General features: G+C 42.1%; 1 long non-coding RNA gene across 1 annotated transcript; it reads left to right on the top strand.

Moving 5' to 3' along the window:
- The first annotated feature begins 470 nt into the window (after positions 1-470).
- On the top strand, positions 471-12,380 carry LOC148138484 (uncharacterized). The gene is made up of 3 exons (XR_015753978.1): positions 471-526; positions 4,738-4,849; positions 12,069-12,380. It is a non-coding gene; the product is annotated as an uncharacterized LOC148138484 (long non-coding RNA).
- Positions 12,381-19,343: the final 6,963 nt, after the last annotated feature.

The following is a 19,343-nucleotide window of genomic DNA, read 5'->3' on the forward strand; positions in this document are numbered from 1 at the left end:
TGGGGTCCGGGGGCGGCCGTCATTCGGAAGATTGGGACTTGATGCGGCGACACACAATTTCTTCATCACTTTCACCTCCCTGCCTGTGGGAAGGAGTATTTTTCATTATAAAACGTATTATTTTGTTTGGCGACACCGAAGTCGGCCCTTTTGTGTTTCTGTTTTCTCTCCTGAAATGGTTGTTTCTCTTTAAAGAGTTTATCTTCTGAAGCAGCTGCTAACGGTCACTCGGGGCACGAGGCGGCCGTTAACCGCCAGCTCGCGCGCGGCGGGGGAGGGGGCGGGGCCTGGAGCTAAAATGGCGGCGGTCCCACCCAGAAAGGAAAAGGCTCAGAGGGAGAGCGGGCTGTGTCAACAAACTACCGTTCCTGAAGGTAATGATGGTGGATATTGGGGGATGGAGGGAGAGTGGACTGTGTCAGTAAAGTCCTGTTCCTGAAGGTAATGATGGTGGACATTGGGGGTGGAGGGAGAGGAGAGGTTCCGCTTTGGCCCCACTCCTTTCCCTGAACATGTCATCTTGCCGGTAAGTGGGGCCGGGCGGCCGCTACTGATTTTATTTTATATTTTCCTCTCTCACGCAGCCCAGAGGTTTGTATTTAAATTGGGCGGGATTCTTAACGAATGCATTGATTCTCCTGGATTAATTAGCATGTTATGGTTGATAATATCTTTTTAGGAATGACCAGGAGACGCAGAGAATTCCTCAAGATAATAAGTCTTTATTTGCAAACAAAAGCTGTAGCTATCAGAGCCACCAACCCTGAAAACCACGAACAGTGAGAGTACTCAGTGAGTTATGTTCTAAAAGCCAGGCTCTACCCCCGTTATATTTACATAACCAATCGCACTGAGCCTACATTAACTAATCAGACTCTGCCACAATTGTCTTCTGGATTGCTGCTGACCCCCACATTGTGCTGTGGTAATCTGTTCACCTTTTGTCACCTGACAGGCCGCAGTCGGGCAAGGCTGACTCGAGCATGCAATCCAGACCTTGCACTTATGTAACATCTCCACATGTATTAATTTGTAGTTATATATTCATTTTAACCATAGACGCTGTCCATATGTCCATTTCTACTATCTTTCGGACGTTTCCAATCCCTTTCCCACCCCTAAAACTGTAATAGCAGTGGTCCCCACCCTTATTATTTCTCCTGCACACCGTCCAACACAAAGTGGGAATAATTACTGTGTTGTTTTTAATCTCTGATCCGGGAACTTCACTGTCCACAGGTTAGTGACAGCTACTGGCCGCAAGCGGGAACTGCAACCAACTCACGGAAATGTTCAGGGTCTGTCGGGGTAATGAAGCAGCTCAATGTGAGCAAAAAGACTCTCTCTGTACACAAAGCACTCAGATTGATGCACACGATTGGGAAATAAAACAGGAAAATCGACGTTTCAGACAAAAAGTCGATTTTCCTGCTCCTCGGATGCTGCCTGACCCGCTGGGCTTTTCCAGCACCACTCTGATCTAAACTCTGGTTTCCAGCATCTGTAGTCCTCACTTTTGCCCCGAGAAATAAAACAACCGATTGTACAAAATAAAGAATATTGTTTGGATACGTTTTGTTCAATATTGAGCAGAATTTCGTAAAGAAAGAGCATTAGTGTGAAAGAGCATTAGTAGGAATAAAGAAAGAGTTAATTTATGTAAAAAGGTAAAACTCAGGATCTCTGGTTAGAGTTTATTTTAACCTTGAATAGATCTCACACATTAATCCTCCCTCCCCTTCTCAATAGACGCTGTTGGAACTGTTCAATGTTTCCAGCAGCTTGTGTGATTATTTGAGGTTCCCAACAGGAGCAGTGTCTCACTTTTCGAAAAAAATTGCTGTGCTGCAATTAACATTTAAATAAGAATTGGGAAGCTGCAGAGGGGTAAACTTCAGAGTTGCTGAGTTTTGTTGCCCACTTCCACGCTGCAATTCATAGAAACCATCGTCATGACAAGTGAGGAGCAATCTGGATGGTTTTGTTTTCTCACAGAATAAAACATTCATATACTTTCAGAGAAAGTAAGGTGATAATGCCAGTTCATCTTCAAGTTCTTCTGTGCAAAATGGCTTTGAAAGCACCACCCTGTGATGTCTGGGAATCAAACGCGGGTTAACTGCTTGGAAGGGAGCTATACTTAGCACTATACCACCATCGCTGTGCGACTGAATGGCTCTCAATTCTCAAACGCATTTAACAAGACCGTGATCATAAGTAATTGAACGTGACGAAAATGAAAACACGAATTTCTGGCGAAACTCCACAGGCCAGCCATCATTAGCATCAGAAATCTTCAGTTCTGAAAAAGAATCATTACACCCAAGAGTTTGACTCTGCTTTCTCCCCACAGATGCCAGACCTGCCGAATTTCACCAACATTTTCTGTATTAGTTTTGAAATCTCCAGTATGGACAGTTCTTTCCTTCAAATAGACCTGATGATGCATTGAGTATAGGAGTTGCAAAGACATGTTGCAGCTGTACAGGACATTGGTTAGGCCACTTTTTGAATATTGTGTGCAATTCCAGTCTCCCTGTCAAAAGGATACTGTAAAACTTGAAAAGTTTCAGAAAAGATTTACCAGGATGTTGCCAGGGTTGGAGGGTTTGAGCCATATGGAGAGGTTGGGACTGAGGGGTGACATTAGAAGTTTATAAAATCGTGAAGAGCATTAATAGGGCAAATATTTTTCTTGGATTTGGGGATTCAGATCTAGAGGTTATAGGTTTAAGAAGAGAGGGAAAAAGTTTAAAAGGGAACTTAGGGGCAACCTTTTCATGCAGAGGGTGGTGCGTGTATGAATTGAGCTGCCAGAGGAAGTGGTGGAGGCTGGTACAATTACAACATTTAAAAGGCATCTGGATAGGTAAATGGATTGGGAGGATTTAAAAGGATATTGGCCAAACTGCTGGCAAATTAACTTAGGATGTCTCGTAGGCATGGACGAGTTGGACCGAAGGTCTGTTTCCGTGCTGTACATCTCTCCGGCTCTATGACCCATTGAAGGGGATACTGGGTCAGATGATCATCTACCTCAGAGGCAGAGGTGAAGCAGCATAGAATTGATGTGGAAACTTGATTCGGCCCAAAAGGCATCCCACCTAGACTCACCCCCTTACCCTGTAATCCTGTATTTCCCATGTATGATCCATTTTACCTACACATCCCTGAATATTATGGGTAATTTAGTATGGCCGAGGTATCTAATCTGCACATCTTTGGACTGTGTGAGGATACCGGAGAAATGGATTCAGATGAGTATCCTCAGGGATTGACAATATTAAAGGTTCACTGACGTTAGAATGAAGTGCTGTCTGCTCATCTGTCCCAAATAATCTGCCCCTTTCTCTGACGTTCTATCCTTGTTTCAGATTCCCAAATATACCTAATAAGGGAAATCAGGAGGGCAAAAAGGGGATGTGAGAGAGCTCCGGCAAATAGGGTTGGGGAGAATCCAAAGGAATTCTATAAATGCATCAAGGACAAAAGAGTAACCAAGGAGAGAATAGGGCCCCTCAAAGATCACAAAAACAATCTTTGTGCACCTGCAGGCGATGAGGGGAGATGTTGAAGGACTATGTTGCATCAATGTTTACTGTGCAGAAAGACATGGAACATATAGAATGTGGGAAAATAGACTTCGATATCTTAAAAAAATGTCCATATTACAGAGGAAGAGAAGCTGGATGTCTTAAAACGCATAAAGATGGATAAATCCCCTGGACCTGGTCAAGTATACCCTAGAACTCTCTGAGAAGCGAGGGAAGTAATTGCTGGGCCTCTTGCTGAGATATTTGAATAGGATATATAGATAGGATAATTAAGAATGTGTTTGGTATGCTTTATTTTATTGGTCAGAGTATTGAGTCCAACAGTTGGGAGGTCATGTTGTGGCTGTACAGGACATTGGTTAGGCCACTGTTGGAATATTGTGTGCAATTTTGGTCTACTTCGTATTGGAAAGATGTTGTGAAACTTGCAAGGGATTCACAAGGATGTTGCCAAGGGAGAAGCTGATCAGTCTGAGGCTGTTTTCCCTGGAGCGATGGCGGCTGAGAGGTGACCTTATACAGGTTTACAAAATTTATGAAGGGCATGGATAGGATAAATAGACAAAGTTTTTTTTTTTTCCCCCTGGTTTCGGGGAGTCCAGAACTAGAGGGCATAGGTTTAGGGTGAAAGGGGAAAGATGTAAATGAGACATAGGGGGCAACTTTTTCACACACAGGGTGATACATATATGGAATGAGCTGCCAGAGGAAGTGGTGGAGGCTGATACAGTTGCAACATTTAAGAGGCATTTGGATGGGTATACGAATGGGAAGGGTTTGGAGAGTTATGGGCCGGTTGCTGGCAAGTGAGACTCTATTGGGTTGGGATATCTGGTCGGCATGGACAGGTTGAACCGAAGGGTCTGTTTCCATGCTGTACATGTCTCTGACTCTGACTCTATCTAATTGAAAGTCTGGTGATGTATAATGGATCATAAGCATTCAGAATCAGTAAGCATTAGTTGCTTACTGCAAGGAGAATTGTTCACTGCTTTGGGTTGCTCAGTTCAACCTCTGAAGTAAATGCAATACCTCAGCAAGTACGAATTGGACTTTTGCAACCAGTTTGTCAATTACCTAAAATACCAAGTTTACCAAATGTTTCAAACTGAATCTCACTGTGGAATCCTGCATTGGATAACGTAAAGGCTCTGACAATTAAACAGTTCAGTTTCTTTTGCAGAAAGAGAGTTAACAGCACAAAGGGGAACAGTAATTCACTGACAAAGAACATCGACCAATTCAGCATATCCTAAAAATAATCTATACGATTCTCCCTGTGGTTGGTGTTTCAGGTACGTGGCTAAATACACTGAGTTGTTCTTAAAAGTCTTGATTTAAATTGACAAAGAATTTACTCTATGGTGAACACTTGCTCAGGTTGAGGGAAATTTCCCGAATTCCATCTTTGAGAGCGTTTGTTTTATTGACTAAGTTGAAAACATGATCCTTTTTGTAAGCCAAGAATTCTACAAAATATCAAGCTAAGATCCTCACAGGAGTAACGTGTTGCTTCAGAGCACAGTACAGTATTGGCACGTTTTTGAAGAATATGCAGTACTGAAACGAGCTATCACTGCAGAACTATACTGTCTCTCACTAGGTGGGGGGGGGGGGGGCGGAGAAAATTGGTTCTTCATTGAAATTGTTGGTTCGAGTATATAAGGAATCTTTTCTCAATGTTTATTGTGGTTTGTTATTTAATTAATGGCAAAGTGAAAAAGTGTTATCATTTTGAAATATTTTCAAACAGTTAACACAGTGTGATATATTTCATCGTTCTCCTCAGCATTTCACAAAAGTAGATTGTAATGTTTTTCTGGTGAGTAAAAATCTGACAGCAGGTTTATTGTGTTCAATCTCCAGTATTAAGGTGTGTTCTAATCTATATGGAGTTACGATACACCCTTTTTAGCGGTGATCAATCTTCTTTTCACAGCTTAGATCTGAGAGTTTGTTGTTCATGAAGTTATACATAATATTACTCTAGGCGTTCAATGAATGTCTGGTCCTGAGGATGTTGAGTGCTGCACAAAGTCCCAGTTCTGGAAATAGGAGCGAAGGACTCCATTAGTCATCGCAAAGATATCAACTCCCAGCACAAGGAGATCTCTGAAACAAAAGTAGAAAATGCTGCAGATATTCATCAGGTCTGGCATCATCTGGAGAGCGAGAAACAGAATTAACATTGAGACAAAACAAAAACCGAATGAACTATGGATGCTGGAAATCAGTTCCCATACTGCCTGAGATTACCAAGAGGGTCTCACCTTCGCAACCTTGCCCTTCCCCTGAGGGGACACAACACCGAGAGGATGGTAGGGGTCAGCACTATTTTGCCTGGGAGGGTAACTTACGGACCATGCCAGACCTCAAAATATTTTGAGAAGGTAGCCTCGACCCTAACTTTTGTTTTAATTTTAAAGGCAGATGTGAAGTGGGTGCTCCAGGTGTGATGTCATTGGTCAAATTATTTGGTTTTAGCAAAACAGAATGTATGTAAACACTGCAGCTGAGACACGAACAAATGAAAGCAGAATTTCGAAAACATAACTATTGGAAAGCTTAAGTGACCTGATACAGTAACTATTACTAATTACCTGTTCCAATACAGGAACATCACATAAATACACTCGGGGAAATAAAGGTTAATTCAAACAGATTCGAACAGGAAGGAGGGAATAACATCCAGAAAGTGGTTTCAGAGTAAGTCAGAGGATTGTTTTACTGAAACATGCCACTCTGCCTGGAATCACACATCTAGTGTGATTTAATTTAAAACTAGAAAATTACTGAACTGAGAAAACTGGCCACTCCCCTTCCATTGTTAAACTAAACCTCTTCAGAACCTCTGCCTTTATGACCTCTCTTCTCAAAAAACATGACAGCATCATAACAGTAACTAAGGTGGGAAAACTCAAAACCTTTAAGATGCACTTGGATGAACACTGAAAATTCAAGACAAAATGTTGGGGAGTGAGATTTGTTGTAGCTTTTTTGTGTAATTTTACAAGCTGAGTGGATCTATGGGCCAGCTCTGTTCTGTATGATGCAATCATTCTATGATTCTGAGATCAAGGTTCTGAATTTTTTTTTGTCTTCGATTTGAGGAAATGTGACCCGGTGTTCACTCCAGTTATTGGTGTGGTCAGTATCAGCTTCACGCTCTGTATCTGAGTGCTTATTCACACAGAGGATTTCCCAAATGAGATGTAAAGCTGAAATAACGAGGAAAGCAATGCTATAACAGTGCAACAATTCTCAAGGAGCTCTACACCATGAGGTATTGAGTGGCTGAATAGCCTCAGCAAAATGAAGGTCATCATTGAAAAGAATATCAAATAAATTAGATATTCATTGAGCTGATAGCACATGAAATGATGCAAGTATTGTCGTTTGAAGACAAATTGCAATTAATGTTTTAGACCTCATAGGATCCAGTCTTTTGAATATTCAATCACAGACATAAATCTCAATGACATCATGTCATTAAAATAAACCTGTTCTCATAACCAGGTGTACTCAAAGTTTCCCCTTCGGAGATACCACCCAATATAAAGTCCAATTCCTCAATTTTCTGATTCCAACAATTTGCCAGCAGCAGGAAGGGAAGGTTGTTTCACAAAGTACAAAATGTATCCTGTAAGACAAGTAATTGAAAAAATATACTATACCATTCTTGCCATTGTTGGCATTCCTGGTAAGTCCTGTAACAACTTCTTCAATTGTATGAATCCCTGGACTAAACCATGCTGATTTCCACTGTACGATTGCTAATTATTTTATTTCCATTTAGCAAGGCAAATCTCAATGACAGATGATATTTCCCTCGCTCACGGAGTTTAAAGTGAATATTTTGCTGTTTAGGAGGCTCCTCGGTAATGTGCAGCATTGTGTGTTTCTCTGTACTGCGCAGAATCGGTTTGCATTGATGCCACGTTGATAGAGGTTTGCTGAGCTTCAGTCCTGACTGTTCGAGAAAGTGTTTAGCAAGACCACGCTCTCTCTGTGTTAGTTTAATGCCTGTTATCGGTCAGATGGGTTTTGTAACAACCCACTTCCTAGTGACACCTGGTGTTTCCCATTCCTTGATGGAAAGGAATTGTGTTGGTGGATCTTGCTTAGGCAGCTTGCTTCAAATAGGAGCCCAGATACAACAGGGTTCAGCAGGTTATGGAGTGATAAGTGAGGATCAGCACGAATGGCTTCAATGATCTTGCGTGTTTGCAGCAGTCAGTAGACGTGAGGAGGTGTGATATTTGTAAGAACAGTTCACTCAGAGGGGTACTGAGTGCAGAGTTCCAACTGTGATGTGTTTTTTTGAAATTATTTGATTGTCAAAAAATCATGTAAACTGCGCCATTTGTCAAAAGATGCACAATACTGTGGTGCAGACTTTAAAAGTACAAATGCTGAGATCTGGAGTGCTGTGTCAGTAGCTGTCCCAAAGAGAATCAAATAACTTTCACAAACAGAATGTTTCTCACTTTGCCCTTTGATGCTGTTGTCCTTTTATGTTGTCCAACTGATAATTCTGTTGTGTCCACTGATGGAGCTGACAATTGTCATGACATCTGCCTTGAAGAGAAATTTGTTCTGTCCGGTTTCTTTTGAAGAAATGTTCGGAAATTTGGTGCCAATTTGACTGCTCCGTGGAAAACAGTAATTAAATGCTTTTTTCAAGTAGGCAAAAGAAGAATGAGTGAGTGGAATCGGACTCTAACAAACCCAGGGCTGACAATTATTGAAGTTTGAGCTTTGGATTGAAACTGCTGGACACAGCTTTCACTCCACTGTTGCTGCTGCAAAAAGCTTGCAGTCCCTCTCTCTGCTGCTAGATTCATTCCATTAGCGTTGCTTCTGAGATTGGAGGAGACAGCAAATGAGGGAAAAATATTTTGATGAACTTGCCTTCACCAACTATGTTTGTGGGAATGCTGCTGTGTTGGTACAATTGAAGAGTCATCATTAAATAATATAACAATTTGTTAAGAATTTCGACAGTTAAAGTTATATCAATTTTTTTGGTTTCTACTTTAACTATGGTGGAAGAATAAATTGAGCTTTTGTTTAAAGCCGAGTGTTTGACCAATCAAGTCACATCTGGAATACAATGTCTTATACTTAAATTTAAATGAGATAAAAATTAGAGTCTCGGTTATTTCCTGATATGGTTTGAGAAATTGTGGTCTGGTCCAGAACACAGAAACATCGTGGAGTACAAATGGGAAACTCTTCCCCTATGTTTCGTAAAAGTTTCCAAAATGGATATAAACTGATGTGATTAATTTCAGAAAGGGAAAATGGCAGAGCAGCAATGTTAATTCAGTGAAATGTCCCATGGACATGTTAACTATTGTCCAAATAGTTGGGACTGATTAATCTTCAAGCAAGATTAAGGCAAGCTGTGGGACCTAGTATCTCTAATTTATTGGCTTGACATTAGTAAGGATGGATATAGGGCTGGATGTGTTCACACTATTTCAAGTCTGATCCTAATTAGGTTTTGATAAACAGTTTCTCAATCGATAATTCACAATTTTTCCACACCTAAAATTTCAGTGAGTTCTGCTCTTTGTTTTGTGATATATATCCTTCATGGGAGGACGATGTTTCAATGAGAAATGTGCGCCAACCAGTTTTAAGGCAATGTATCAAAATGAAAATACTAAAGTCGAATAAAATTGTTTCAACAAATACCTAACTTCAGTACCTGTAATCTTATGACTATGATTAATAATTGAGTTGGAGAGCATTACATAGGATTAACAATCCAGAATTCTGAAAGTTTTAAATATTAATCTATCAGCCAAGCCTCTTCTATTGCCACATTTTCGAACCCTGAATGAGCATTCCATATTAATGGCGCCAGTATGGTCTCTCATTCATGGAAGGAACATTTCCATGTTTTGCATCCGAAAATCCTTTGACATTTCATATCCAACTTTAGTACAGTATTCAAATTTCTCTCAGCAAAATTCAAGATGTGTGTGTATGTTTATACTCTCACACACCTTGTGAATGTGACAAACTAAATATAGAAATTCGTGAATGAATTATTTTACCTTCATCATAAATATTTGATTCAGCCTGCAATCTGTATTCTCTGTCACTAATTCAGCTCACAATGTTCATTTCCAGAATTGTGAGCAGTTCTCTTTGTGATAATGGCAAACATTCTCTTCTCTACAAACAAGCCAATATTCTGTCTCTCGTTGCTATTTTTATTGTACTAGAGCCTCTGACTTTCCAACATAATGACATGTTAAGTCTGTCATGCCCCAATCTCAGGATTGTTTGATTGCATTCACAGAACCTTGGTCTGTTCCTCAACCAGATGCACCTACTTTTACAGTTACATTTTAATGACTGGAAAAATATTCAGCTCTTAAAATGAACACATTCACAATAATGAGCCCTCAAAAAAGAGTCAATGAGATTTCATTGTTTTCATACGGACTGCAAATGAAGATGGTTCAGTCTGTAAGAGTGCCATCACCTCAGCTATTGTACATCTCCATCGGAATTCTTCAGAGTCATGTCCTAGACCCCAAAATCTGCAGCTGCCTCGCCAGTGCCCTTCCCCGCATTGTCATTTCCAAAGTGGAGATGTTTGCTCTTAATTGTACAATGTTCAGCATCATTTACTTTCTTAAATAATGAAGAGGTCTCTGTCCCTATACAGTGTTGTGAAGGTGCCCGTGTTGCACTGGGATGGACAAACTGAAGTCCCACAATACAAGATTATTGTTCAACAGGTTTATTTGCAACCCCAAGAATTTCGAGAGTTGCTCCTTTTTCAGGTGAAGTGGAGGAAAGCTACTCTGCTTCACGTGATGAAGGAGTAGTGCTCTGAAAACTTGTGAAAGCCTGTTGTACTATAACCCGATGTTGTTTGACATTTGAATTTGTTCATATACAGTGAGATAAGATCTGATAATAGACAGTAACATTCACATCCCACAAGTGGTAGGCAATGATTGTCTCCAAACAGTGAGAATCTACTAATCTCCCATTGGATTACTATCTCTGAATGCATGATGACCAATACAAGAGCTGTAGTAACAGAAGTATGTTAGGCACTTTAATTACAATGGCAATAAGCTCCCTACCTGTCTCACCAATCCATGTCTGCCACCCAGAATGCATAGCTCAGCGGTGGAATGGAATGCTGTCCATGTGTCTGGCTGACAGCAGCTCAATTGTAACAATTCACAAAATACCACACTGTGTAGGACAAACAGTCGATTCATTGGCATGTCAATCACCACATTCAGTAGTCACTGCCTTCACCAATGACACCATGACCAACAATGAATACCACCTACAAAATTCAAAATAGTTAGAGTTTAAGTCTCAACTCACAAATGCATGATCTCCAGTACCCCGTCAAACAAGTGTAGCATAGAACCATCATCACATGCCCGTTAGCTTTCATTCTGAATTCAGAATATATCGTTGTTCCATCACCTTTGCTGGGCAAAAATTCTGCAACTCCCTCCAAGAACACTGGGTTGTCCTGCACTCAGAATTAATGCAGACGTTCAAAAAGACAGATCTGCAGCACCCTCAGAAAGGCAAATAGAGCTGGATAATGAACATTTGGCCAGATTATAGGCCATGACGTGATTACATTTTATAAATAATCACTATTTCCATATCTGCACAAGGGTATTTCTGAACCAGTTTAACGGGTGACTTTAGACTCTCAAACCCATATTTTTATCAATTCAATTTACATCATTTGTCACTGGGACATTAGATCTCTGAATTTATAGACTCTTGATAAGACCAGTCAATCACTGTTTCCCCTAATTTTCAGCATTGGCCTGAATCCATGGAAGGATATCCTGATACCAAGCAATGATATAATGGGGTTTCTTGGAAAAAGCTATGGTCCAATTCTGGTGATTTCCATTGAACATGCTGGTTAAAATTTGTGGTTCTTAGCCCTGTTATGTGCTCTAAATCAGAGAGGGGGATTTCCATTCACAAGGTGACGCCTAGCAGAGGAGCTTTGGTGTGTGAGACGACATCAGGCAGAAAGCTTTGCTTAATCTCAGACATAGAGTGTGATTTCTAAACTGGGAAGTTGCAATGACCAATACTACATAAAATCATATTTTATTTGAACGAGGGCTATGGTGTACAGTCTTTGGCGTGTGGGAGGGGTGGGGGGTGGCGAGGGAAGGCCATAGCAAATATTGAAGCACTTCTGATTGTGCTGGGTATCCAATCTGGGCTATGGTGGTGGTATTCACTGCTGAATACTTGTAGTTCAGATTGTCAGGATATTCTGAAGGAAGAACTCAATATCTCATCATTTGTTTCTTCATATTGCAGAGGCCATGCATTTCAGGACACTGCAGTGTGTTTCAATGGCCCATGCGTTTAGTTCCTACAGTGCAGATGTACAATTCTAGAGGGGATCTGAGCTGTGGAGGCTCCAAAACTGAATACAGAAATTTCGCAGTCAATATCTGCATGAGGTGTCACCCCTTCTTTATTTTACAGATCCAAGTGTTTTTGTGTGGATGGTGGTGTAAAGGGAATCTCCAGCCATTCTAAGTCACCTCATAGTGGATGAAATCGCCACTGCTGATTCCAATAAAACCTCCAGTACATGACCGTGTTTCTGGGATTGATCCGCTGCTCATGGTAAAGAATCATAGAATTGTGGGAGGCCACTTTACCCACCTTTTCTGTACTGGCTACCTAATGAGCTCCCCTGCACGTCCCATTATCCATCTGTATCTCTGTAGCAATCCAATTTCATCACTTTCACAAATATATTCTGCACCTTTTTGAGAGCTCCAATGGAATCCACTTCCGTCACTCTCCCAGGCAGGACATTCCAATTCCAATCAACTCTTTGGGTAAAGAACTTTCTCCTAATCTTACTACCATCTCTCTTGCTGATAATCCTGAAGATGTAATCCCTAGTTATTTACACACCAATGATTGAAATATCATTATTTATCCTGTCAAAATTGTTCAGAATTATGAACTCCTCTGTAAGGTCATCTCTTAATCTTCTCTAACACAAAGAATAAACCTAATCTCTCTCAATTTTCCTTTATCTGAAATCCATCATTCAGAGGTTTATTGTTGTAAATGTTCTTCCCTATCTATTTTGTAAGTGCATTTGATTCATTTTCAGAAGCTTTGATGTTGTGGTTATAATTCTTTATCTTGATGTGGCATGGAACAACAATTATCATTGTGTGAAAACTATTCCTTACAGTTTGTACTCAACCAAAGAATATTTGATCAGTAACTTCAAGTCTCTATTGTTTCCTTTATCTCCCTAACAGTTAGTCTAGTGGTGATTATATTCCTGTGTCGGGATAAGTGTGGTCTTTCTAAATGCAGCACTTGCTATCTGGTAACTATGGCAGTGTCTGACCTACTGTTCATTTTCTTTGAAATCATAATTAGTTGGTTTCGCTACTATTATTATCCACAATGTTTCCTGGACATCGTTCATGTTTGCCGTGTTACCAATGTCCTGAACTTCATAGCAACTGATTGTTCTGTCTGGTTCACTGTCGCTTTTTCTTTTGATCGATTTGTCGCCATTTGTTTTCATCAGATGAAAGCTATGTATTGCACAGAGAAAACTGCAACGAGAGTTCTAGCAACAATGTGGATTTTTTTTTCTTTGAAGAACATTCCCAACTATTTTCGATATGAACCTCGAACAATCATCAACAATGTTCCATGGTATTGTTATTCCAGCTACAGTTATTATAACGACCCTCGGTGGGCAAGTTTTAAATACTTTGAATATTTTTTAACACCATTGTTCCCATTCACTTTTATTCTTTTTATTAACATGCTGACTGTCAGACATATCCTTGAGGCCATTAAAGTACGTAAGGAACTGAGGGGTCAAAGAAAAACAGAGAATGAACCAGAGGTAGACAACAGACGCAATTGTCTTTTTACTCTTTGCTATATCCGCCAGTTTTATCCTTCTCTGGTCGGTGTATGTTACATATACATTTAATGCTGGCTTTTCCTTGAGCTGGGATGATTTTTATCTCTTTGAACAATTTTCATATATGCTGCGGAGCTTAAGCTGCTGCACAAATGCATGTATTTATGTGATGATGCAGAAAAATTTCAGAGAGCAATTAAAGTATGTCATGAATTATCCAGTGATAAAAATAATTCAATTGATGAATGAATCCAAGTAACTGAGAACCGATAGTGGAGCAAGGAGTCAACGTGAGGAAGGGACTGAAAAGAGGAAAAGGATAGGCAACATGATAACACTCCTTTTCGAATGGGCAAGGAATAACCCTAAGATGCAACAAGAAAAAGACTGAGTGCAAAGTAAAGTGCTGTTAGCAATGGGCAACAGTTCGAAGAAAGTTGAACAAAAAAAACATAACCAAAAGATAAATTAGATGAGCCTGAGAAAAGAAATTCATTCCAAATAATTTCTTCTCAGACAGTGAACCAATGCCAAACAAAAATCTGAAGGAAAGTCTCATCATTCACTGCATGCTAATGTGGGAACAGCAATGATAGGCTCCTGTGAACTCCTGCTCATGGATTCTCCGATACACACATCTGGATACAATTTAAAATTGAGAAGTTTCCTATTTTAAAGATTAAATAACATACTGTGAAAGAAATCTGTGTACTTTGGTTATAAGCGTTTTTTCAGCAAGACTGTGTTTCCATTCAGTACTCCCGGCATGATGCTGATATCACTTCCTTTTGTCATTCATTTCTTTCCACGAATCGGTTCCAATCAGAAAGCGTAGTGCCAGATGAGATCCCATGCTCAAGAATGGGGTCGGATATCGTGGACGAGCCAACATCCTCAGTGCTTTCATGGAAATGTTTTGTGGCTCTCAGTGAGCTCGATGGAGTCAATGAGAACTTCTCTGATTTCTGTTTGCATGTGACTTCCGAATTGAGCCTGAGATCAATTCAAACACATGTCCGTATCGTCACCAAGAGTCATTGTTTCCATCTGTGAAATGGCCCCTATATCCATCGCTGCCTCAGCTCTTATTTGGTAAATCAATCATTTCATTCCATTGTGACCTCGCGACCCTCATATCCAGCACCATTTCACTCTGAAAGCAGATTATTAACTCCACATTTGCTTTATCCAGATTTCTTCCTCTATTCTGATTTGCTTTCACAACAAATCCTATTTCCTCATCACCCAGTTAACGTAATAACCGACACAGGCATACTGTCCTCCAAATTATCGATGTTGAATTCTCATCTGTGTTGCTTGGATTGGTGTGACTCGTGTTATAAACTCGATCTGAAAGTGTTAGATATTCAGCTGTGATATAAATGTTACCAGCTGGTGAAATGTTAGACGAAATTACCGATTTCATCGAATTAAGTCAAATGAAATGGAAGGTAAGCATTCCAAAAACAAAAGTACATTTGACAATTGGGAACAATCCTGTTACTGAACTGTCTCAACATCTGGATTTCATCTCTACTCCTTCCGATTAAAGAGCTCCTTAAAATCTTCCTTATGCACAAGTTATTGTCATCTGACTAGTATCACCTGCTATGGATCAACATTAACTCTATTTAGTTTGGCATGATAAAAGTATGTTTAAGTATGTTTATGTAGTGATAAAGTTGTACAGAATGGAAATAGCCCCTTCAGTCTGACTCATCTATGCCAATCAGAAATCAGATGGGAAGGCTATCCCTGCAGAAATTCCTAGACCCAAACACCTTCAGCTGCTTCATCAATGACCTTCCCTCCATCATAAGGTGAGGAATAGGTATGTTCACCAATGATTGTGCAATGTTCAACACTATTTACGATTCCTCAGACACAGACATTCCATATCGTATTAAAAAGCTTACCTTGTGAATCTGCAGTCACCATTTTTGCAGCGAAGACCAGGGGCTGCTGGGCATTAAATAAATTCTGTAAAAATTTACCTCATGAACTGGTAGAGTTCATGCTGAACAGGAGGAAAATGGGATGGCTCAATAAGTGAGATTATACATTTGTGTGGTTGCTTAACTAGAAACATAGAGTCATAGTCAGAGATGGACAGCATGGAAACAGACCCTTCGGTCCAACTCATCCATGCAGACCAGATATCCCAATCCAATCTCGTCCCACCGACCAGCACCCGGCCCATGTCCCTCCAAACCCTGCCTATTCATGTACCCATCCAAATGCCTCTTAAATGTTGCAATTGTACCAGCCTTCACCACTTCCTCTGGCAGCTCATTCCATACACGTACCATCACCTGCGCAAAAACATTGTCCCTTAGGGCTCTTTTATATCTTTTCCCCTCTCACCCTAAAACTATGCCCTCTAGGTCTGGACTCCCCGACCCCAGGGAAAAGACTTTGCCTATTTATCTTATCCGTGCACCTCATAATTTTGTAAACCTCTATAAGGTCACCCCTCAGCCTCCGATGCTCCAGCGAAAACATCTCCAGCCTGTTCAGCCTCTCCCTATAGCTCAAATCCTCCAACCCTGGCACCATCCTTGTAAATCTTTTCTGAAATCTTTCAAGTTTCACAACATCTTTCCAATAGAAGGAGACCAGAATTGCATGCAATATTCCAACAGTGGCCTAACTAATGTCCTGTACAGCCGCAACATGATGTCCCAACTCCAGTACTTGTCTCCCATCCTCCTTCTCCTCAAAACAGAAAAAGTATTGTGCACCGATTTGGTAAGGTTATTAGTTTTATTTTTCAATAGTCTCTTTGGGAATTTAGAATGATGGGAATGGAGTTCAGGGCAGCTGAATGCTCCCCCTCCAGAATGTGAGAGATAAGGATCACCATGAGTATCCCTGCTGACTGCATCTACAGGAAATACACCCAACTCCAGCTTTTCGGAAACCATGTTAGATTAGATGACATACAGTGTGGAAACTGGCCCTTCAGCCCAACAAGTCCACACCGACCCACCAAAGCGCACCCACCCAGAGCCATTCCCCTACACCTAACACTACGGGCAATTTAGCATAGCCAATTCACCGAACCTGCACATTTTTGGACTGTGGGAGGAAACCGGAGCACCGGAGGAAACCCACACAGACACGAGGAGGATGTGCAAACTCCACAGTCAGTCACTTGAGGCAGGAATTGAACCCGGGTCTATGGCGCTGTGAGGCAGCAGTGCTAACCACTGTGCCACCGTGCCACCCACAGAACCTGACCATGATATTTGCATGATAACATGGCTTTTACCGATTAATATTTGGAATCATTTTACTATGTGTGAAGTACCTCAGATTAGATTACTAACTCTAGAAACAGGCCCTTCGGCCCAACAAGTCCACACCAACTCACAAGCCATCCATACCACGACATTTACCCCTTCACCTAACACTACGGCCATTTCACCTGACCTGCACATCTTTGGACTGTGGGAGTAAACCACTGTGCTACCGTGCCGCCCAGTTAAGGAACTGAAGCTTGAGCTAGATGAAATTCAGATCATTTGGGAGGCTGAGGGGGTTATTGAGAGGAGTTACAGGGGAGGTAGTCACATCTCAGATACAGGAAAAAGGTAGATGGGTTACAGTCAGGGAATGGAAAGGGAAAAGGTAGACAGTGAAGTGATCCCTGTGGTTGGTTCCTTCAATAACAAGTATACTGTTTTGGATACTGTTGAGGGGGAATGAATTAGCACATGTAAGCCATGGGGCACAGGTCTCTGGCACAGAGTCTGTCCCTGTTGCTCAGAAATGAAGGGAGAAGAGGAGCAGAACATTAATCATTGGGGACTCGATCGTTAGGGGGAGTAGATAGGATGTTCTGTGGGAATGAGAGAGACTCATGTTTGATGTGTTGCCTCCCAGGTGCCAGAGTTCGTGATGTACAGTATCATGGTTTTGGGATCCTAAACAGGGGGGTGGATGTGGAGCAGCTCCAAGTCGTGGCACATGTAGGTACCAACAACATTAGTGAGAAACAGAATGGGATGTAAGGGAGAAATTCAAGAAGCTAGTGTGGAAGCTGAGAGCTAGAACAAACAGAGTTGTTATCTCTGGTTTGTTACTCATGCTGAAATTGAGTTGCTGGAAAAGCGCAGCAGGTCAGGCAGCATCCAAGGAGCAGGAGAATTGACATTTCGGGCATGAGCCTCATTCAGGAATGAGGAAAGTGTGCCAAGCAGGCTAAGATAAAAGGAAGGGAGGAGGAACTTGGGGGAGGGGTGTTGGAAATGCAATAGGTGGAAGGAGGTTAAGGTGAGGGTGATAAGGTGAGGGTGATAGGCTGGAGTGGGGGTGGGGGCAGAGAGGTCAGGAAGAAGATTGCAGGTTAGGAAGGTGGTGCTGAGTTTGAGGGTTGGGACTGAGACAAGGTGGGGGGAGGGGAAAGGAGGAAACTGGAGAAATCTGAGTTCATCCCTTGTGGTTGGAGGGTTCCTAGGTGGAAGATGAGGCGCTCTTCCTCCAGCCGTTGTGTTGCTATGGTCTGGTGATGGAGGAGTCCAAGAATCTGCATGACCTTGGTGGAGTGGGAGGGGGAGTTGAAGTGTTGAGCCACAGAGTGGTTGGGTTGGTTTGTCCGGGTGTCCCAGAGGTGTTCTCTTAAACGTTCCGCAAGTAGGCGGCCTGTGTCCCCAATATAGAGGAGGCCACATCGGGTGCAGCGGATGCAGTAAATGATGTATGTGGAGGTGCAGGTGAATTTGTGGTGGATATGGAAGGATGCCTTGGGGCCTTGGAGGGAAGTAAGGGGGGAGGTGTGGGCGCAGGTTTTGCATTTCTTCCGGTTGCAGGGGAAGGTCCCGGGAGTGGAGGTTGGGTTGGTGGGGGGTGTGGATCTACGAGGGAGTCACGGAGGGAGTGGTCTTTTCGGAACGCTAATGGGGGAGGGGAGGGAAATATATCCCTGGTGGTGGGGTCTGTTTGGAGGTGGTGGAAATGACAACGGATGATATGATGTATATGGAGGTTGGTGGGGTGGTAGGTGGGGTTCTGTCCTGGTGGCGATTGGAGGGGCGGGGCTCAAGGGTGGAGGAGAAGCAGTGGAGAGCATTGTCGATCACATCTGGGGGAAAATTGCAGTCTTTGAAGAAGGAGGCCATCTGGGTTGTTCGGTATTCGAACTGGTCCTCCTGGGAGCAGATGCAGCGGAGACGAAGGAATTGGGAATATGGGATGGTCTGAACGTAGTCCAGAGTCCATGCGGGGTCAATCGGTTCCGTAGGCAGGTGCTGAGGAAGGAGATGTGGCTGTGGTAGCGAGTCTGTTTGAGAACGTGGCTGAAGAGCTTCTGGGCAGAGGAGATGACCTGACGGTCTGAACGTAGTCCGGAGTCCGTGCGGGGTCAGTAAACCTTTGTTACTCATGCCACATGTTTGCAAGGCGAGGAATAGGGAGAGAGAGAGGAGTTGAACACATGGCGACAGGGATGGTGCAGGAGGGAGGGATTCAAATATCTGAATAACTGGGGCTCATTCTGGGGTAGGTGGAACCTCTACTAACAGAATGGTCTACACCTGAACCAGGACAGTAACAATATCCGAGGGTTTTTTTGTTAATGCTCTTTGGCAGGATTTAAATGAATTCATCAGGGGAATGGGAACTAGAATTATAGCTCCAGTGTCCAGGAGGTTGAGAGTAGTGAGGTCATAAATAAGGTTTCAGGAGTGTAGCGGCAGGCAGGAAGGTGCTTTGAAGTGTGTCTACTTCAACACCAGGATCATCCAGAAAGAGGTGGGTGAACTTGCAGCATGGATTGGTACCCGGGACTTTGATTTTGTGGCTATTTTGGAGACATGGATGGAGTAGGGACAGAAATGGTTGTTGCAGAT

This window comes from Chiloscyllium plagiosum, unplaced genomic scaffold (assembly GCF_037043375.1).
Source record: "Chiloscyllium plagiosum isolate Xiang-an unplaced genomic scaffold, Cpla_swu_hap1 HiC_scaffold_40, whole genome shotgun sequence".
NCBI classification, from domain to species: domain Eukaryota; kingdom Metazoa; phylum Chordata; class Chondrichthyes; order Orectolobiformes; family Hemiscylliidae; genus Chiloscyllium; species Chiloscyllium plagiosum.